The sequence below is a fragment of the Protobothrops mucrosquamatus genome, unplaced genomic scaffold (assembly GCF_001527695.2).
Source record: "Protobothrops mucrosquamatus isolate PMUCROS unplaced genomic scaffold, P.Mucros_1.0 scaffold602, whole genome shotgun sequence".
In the NCBI taxonomy this organism is placed as follows: Eukaryota; Metazoa; Chordata; class Lepidosauria; order Squamata; family Viperidae; genus Protobothrops; species Protobothrops mucrosquamatus.
In genome coordinates this window covers 110,174-116,320 of record NW_015386901.1, presented here as the reverse complement: position 1 = coordinate 116,320, position 6,147 = coordinate 110,174, and positions in this window count along the sequence as shown.

Sequence of the window (6,147 nt, the reverse complement as noted above, 5' to 3'; positions counted from 1 at the left end):
CTCAATTTCCATTTATTTAATCCATATCCTATTTTTTTCAATATTAGTTTCCCATCCATGTTCAAAGTATTCCAATCATTTATAATTTCAAAACAAGTTATATTTGGGAAACCAAAAGCATCCCTAATTCAAAGTTCTTAGCATATTCTTATTTCCCTTTTCATACCAAGATATAATATTCTGATTACAAATCCTATCTAGTTATAATAATACTTCTATTTCTAACAATCTATTCTTAACCATATTCATATATCTAATTAATAATATAGCATCCCCTCCAATAGGTCAAAGTTTCTGTTTCCTTCAATCTTACTCTAGCTTTCTTCCTTTGCCATCTAACTTTCCAAGTCAGTGCATTTGGATCATCAAATAATTCTTCCTCTGTTTTTGTATGTATTATTTGAAACAAGAAAAACAATTTAGTTAAAGTATTTTTGGAAGAACTAGCCTGTTGATATTCATTAAACCGCCTCCCTCCTTCTCCAGTACCCCACAGTTCTGTTAACGGCTTTATCTTCCATTCCATCAGCTCTCCTTCCTTGTCATCAAGTATGTTCTGAAACCTTGGTTTGTAAAATGTCTTTTCCATGTCCAATATTATCGTTGTGTCTTCTAAGTTTTTATTTATCTGAGTCTGGTCATTGGTTTCTTCCTTTAGATTGTCAATGTTTGTGTCAGCATTCTCTAGTTTTCCTTCTATTTTCTGGGTTGCTGGTTCCTTCTCTGTACTTGTTTTCTGAATTTGTAGATTTAAATTAGAGAATTGTTCTTTTATCTCCTTTGTATTAGTTTTAACCTGATCACAAGCTAAAACAATTGTTTTTTGTATTAATTTCAACATGGAGAGAAATTCTTTCTGTGGTTCATCAGTATTTTCTTGGTGATGTGGCAAACTAAGGCTACTGGGAACAGATGTTAAAGATGGTGTTTTACTATTTAAAGCTGAGTATGAAACATTTATTTTATTTTTTTTTGTAAGTGGCCTTTATAAAGTTATTCAACCAACTAGCTGTTTCTAAACCTCCCCTAAGTAGAATTCAATTTTTTCTGTCCAGTAAGAAATATATCCTTTCTGTCTAGGGAGAAAAAAAAACCATTGAAGGTTATTTAACAATCACGTTTTATAATCCAAAGTGTTCCATATATTTCTTCTATAAGAAAATAAATCCACAATACAGATTGGAACAGATTATTGAACAAAATGAGATGTCTTCCAAAAGACCCAAATGTTAAAGGTGCTACAAATCTCAGGTGTTCCAGAGCAGTGGGTGCAGGCACTTGGGAAGACCACAGGTCCCCTCCCTGGAAAGACACATAGGATAAACCTAGACCTGCTTGCAGGATCCGGGACCTGAGCCATATAAGGCTTTACAGGAGATAACCAGTACTTTGAAGAGGACCTGGAAGCACATTGATAGTCACTGAAGCAACTGGAGCTTTAATATTACATTGCTAAAATTGCTATTTCCAGTTTGTGGATGGGCCACTGCATTTTGCATCATCTTCCAAGGCAATCAGATGTAGAATGCATTGCAAGGGTGCAGCTGTGGGATAGTACATATGAGAATGAGTTACAATGGCAATAGCTTGCCATTTGGCAAGTATATAAATGGAAAAGGACAATTTAATTAAATTATATGTAGGGATGAAATCAATATCTCAGATAAATAAAAACATCCCTTAGACATAAATTAATACTTTTCCTAATTAGTGTATAGTAATAATATCTGTAATGAAGTCCAAGGAGCCACAATGCTGTGATTCAAATACGATAAAAGGGTTCATGTTACTTTACACTAGGTACTAAATTATAACCATGATGTCATCCTTTCACAAAGATATAAAACACTGGTGCTGATTTTCCTTGCAAGAGCCTTCCCTTCAAAATTCAGCCAGTCAAAATAAATGATTTTTCTAAAAGTTTGTTGATGTTCTCATTCAGCCTTAGTTCACCACTCATTAACTGTGGACTACTTGAGTTTATTGAAAGACAAAATGGTATGCTACATCATATTCTCCAAGGACCTGGTTTTCATTTTTACACAACTACTTCTGGGAAATCTGAAATCCTCAGAAGAACTTTGTATGATAGAAGCTAAAATGCCTTCTTTATAAAGATTCACATTTGAAGTAATATTCCGTATGTAACCTAAATTTTACCACCCGCATAGAAAAGAGAAATAACAAGAACTGGAGAATTCAACTATCTGAAAAATTCAAAAAGAGAATAAACACTTAACTTGTAGTTGGGTTGGAATGCTAGAATAACTAAGTGGACTTCCCTAACTGGAGCATCTTTCAAATGAGTTTCAAATCCCTGACTTTCACCCTGGCTAGCAAATATTAACGTTCATATAGAGGGCCCTTAAATTATGTAACATTGATATAAACAGCTTCCTTTGCTATATAAAGTTAAGATCTTTATTAAAGTTTTTTTCAAGGTGTCTGTTGCTTTCAGCAGATACATTTTAATTAGGAGTAAGACCTTCTCTTCTACTTTTAGTTCCAACAAATGTACAATATATCTGATGGCTTTACTATTATTACTATAAACACATCAAGTGAAAGCCACTTTAATATGCACTTCAATATTTATTTTGTTTAAAGACAGCATAGCATCTTAATGAGCATAATTTATTTTTTCAATTGACAACAGACTAGGTTGTTTCAAATGATTACTTGATCTTTCTTAAGTCCTCTTTCCAATTATAAAAAAGCAGGATTACCAAAATACTTTAACATTATTAAATGCAGTATTCAGAATTTAAAACATGGGGCCAAGCAGGTAAAGAGAAGCTAGATAGCACATTAAATTGTCCTATCCTGGCAGTCCATAGCAATAGCACTTAGACTTATATACTGCTTCATAGTGCTTTAAAACGCTCTCTAAGTGGTTTACAGAGTCAGCATATTGCCCCAACAATCTGGGTCTTCATTTTACCAACCTTGGAAGGGTGAAAAGCTGAGTCAACCTTGAGCCAATGAGAATCGAACCGCCAAATTGCAGGCAGCCAGCAGGCAGCAGAAGTAGCCCGCAGTACTGCATTCTAACCACTGCACCATCACAGCTCATAACAGAGAAAAGATGACCACTACTTACAGAATAGGGTGATTTTTTCTTATTTAATGTTATTTAGGTTGCAACTTAGTGACAGATTTTATCTTCCTGGACTCCAAGATCACTGCAGATGGGGACTGCAGCCAAGAAATTAAAAGACGCTTGCTCCTGGGGAGGAAAACTATGGCAAATCTAGACAGCATACTAAAAAGCAGAGACATCACCCTGCCAACAAAAGTATGTATAGTCAAGGCCATGGTTTTCCCAATTGCAATATTTGGCTGTGAAAGTTGGACCATAAGAAAGGCTGAGGACCAAAGAATTGAGGCCTTTGAACTATGGTGCTGGAGAAGATTCCTGTGAGTCCCCTGGACTGCAAGGCGGTCAAACTGGTCAGTCCTAGAGGAGATAAACCCTGAATGCTCTTTAGAAGGCCAGATCCTGAAGTTGAAACTCAAGTACTTCGGCTACCTAATGAGAAGGAAGGACTCACTGGAGAAGAGCGTAATGCTGGGAAAGACTGAGGGCAATAGAAGAAGGGGACAACAGAGAATGAGGTGGCTGGATGGAGTCACTGAAGCAGTAGGTTTGAGCTTAAATGGACTCCAGAAGATGGTAGAGGACAGGAAGGCCTGGAGGAATGTTGTCCATGGGGTCGCGATGGGTCAGACACGACTTTTCAAGTAACAACAACAACAAGGTTGTAACTCAAAATTCAGTCCCACCAAACTTAATCATGTAAACATTTGTGTTTTATATGTCAGAGAATTTTCAAAGCAGCTTATTTAGCAAATATACCGTGTTTCCCCAAAAATAGGAGCCGGTCTTTTTTTTTTTTTTGCCTCCAAAAGAGGCACCAGGTCTTATTTTCAGGGGGGTAACTTTTCCACAGTCTCATCTCACCGCCGCTGCAGCACCAATAACCCCAGCCAGCTAGCCAACCTCTTCTGCGGCCGAAGGAAATGCCTCTGCAGCTGAGAATGGAGCTCCAGATTGACGCACGTGGTGCCCCTGGCCTGTATTTCACTATCAAAGGCTTGCCAGAAAGGCTTCTGCAGCCAAGAATCGAACTGTGGATTGAAACTATAGCTCAGTTCTCAGCTGCACAGGCCTTTCCGGAAGGTCTCTGACAGCGAAATGCAGGCCTGGGGGAAATCCGGAGCTCCATTCTCAGCTGCAGAGGCATTTTCTGAAGGCCTCTGATGGCAAAATACAGGCCAGGACTCACTGCAGAAGTGGGTCGGTGAGGCGAGACAGGTGTCGATTCATGGGAGGCCTGGCTGCAAAGGTAAGCGGGTGCGGGGCATGTAGAGCAGCTCCACACCCCCACCCACCCCTGCCCTAGCTTCATCTTTAGGCGTGCGCCTTACCTCAAAACTAGGGCTTATTGGCTTCCGGTTTGAGTTCCTGTGCCGATGGCGGCGTTTTCTTTCGCCACCTGCCCCAAGGACGCGTAAAAGCCGCAGGAGCAGCGTTAAACAGCTGCTCCACGGCTTGAATCCCCTTCCCAGGCAAAGGGGAGGGGAGAGAGCTTCCCAGATAGGGGTAGAACTCCTGAGCTCCCACAGTTTCATAGCTGTGGGGGTGGAAGTGAGTTCCCCTGGAGTCAAGGACTTTTCTCCGTGCTTTGGGCTGCCTCCGTTCCAAGAACGAAGCCAGACACGGACTCATCCTCTGCTCAAAGGAGATCGTGAGTAAATTTTGGAGCAGACAGAGTGAACCAGGTGCTTGGGAGAGGCATGGACAAGAGCTTTAGCTCTGTTTTTACTAACTTCTCCATCAAGATTTAAAGTCTAAGAAGGAGGGGGAAAAAAAAAAGAGGAAAAAATGGCCGCGGAAGGGCGTTTTGCTCTTTAACAGAGACTTTCACTTATTGAGGACTTTTATTTTGGCTTTTACTTTCTGCTGGTCTATTATTGCTTCAGAGTTACTGGTACTGTAGGTGAACAAAACATTTGTTTTTGCTTTTTTGTGGCAGTCTCAACTTTAATGGACATTGTATTATATAAATTAAATTTGAGAAGAAGGGAAGAGTAAAATGGCTTCAAAGCGTGGGGGAACTTTCCCTCCCCCTCAGAAAGGCTTGAGCTCTTCTTCTCCAGCTGTACAGATATCACAGCAAACAAAACCTACTCCTCCACCCTCTCCTCCATTGCCAGCTTTAACATTGAAAGATTTACAAGATGCTCTAAAAGATACTGTTAAACAGTTTGAGAAGAAACTTGAGGAGAAACTTGAGGAAAAACTTGAAGAAAAAAATGTTGAGTTGAGAGATGATATAGTGTTTGCATTGCAAGCTCTGGCTGATAATGTAGATCGTGTTGCAGTGCGGGTTGATGATGTGGAGGAGCATATTGAAGTGATGGAATTTAGAATGGGCAAAGTGGAAGAAAACATGGATATAAATCAGAATGAGATTCTCATGTCTCAATTTAGAGAAATGGAACATGCGTTGAGAATAAGAGGGTTAGTTGAAAACGCTCAAGAAAAACTGGAGGAGGAAATTATAACAGAATTAGCTCTGGTTTTGTCCTGCCAACCTGAAGATTTAAAGAAAGAAGTGGAAAAATTGTTTAGAGCTAACTCATGGGTGGCGAGACAGAAAAATCTTCCAAGAGATGTGGTGATTTATTTTTCAAAGAAGTCAATCCGTAATGAAATTATTCAGGCTTTTTACAAACAAAGATTTCAAATTTTAGGCCAAGACGTGATAATTTTAAAAGAAATACCACCCAAGATACTTAGAAGAAGAAAAGACTTTGCGTTCTTGGCTGAAGAATTGAAATTGAGACAAATACAATTCAGATGGGAGATACCAGCTGGCATAATGGTCAATTATATGGGAGTCCACTACCATCTTAATACAGTGGTAAGAGCAAAGGATTTTTACAGATCAATTCTGAAAGCAGGTCATTTAGTATCCCCACAAGGCATTAGGAAGGAAAGAACTCAAGAAGACAACGCACAAGCTACTTCATCACCAAAAGCTATCAAACCACAAGATCAAATTCAAACGGAGTCACAACTTTTGGAATTTACAGATGATCCGAAATCTCAGAGAATGACCCGTGCAGCTCACAGACGTAAAG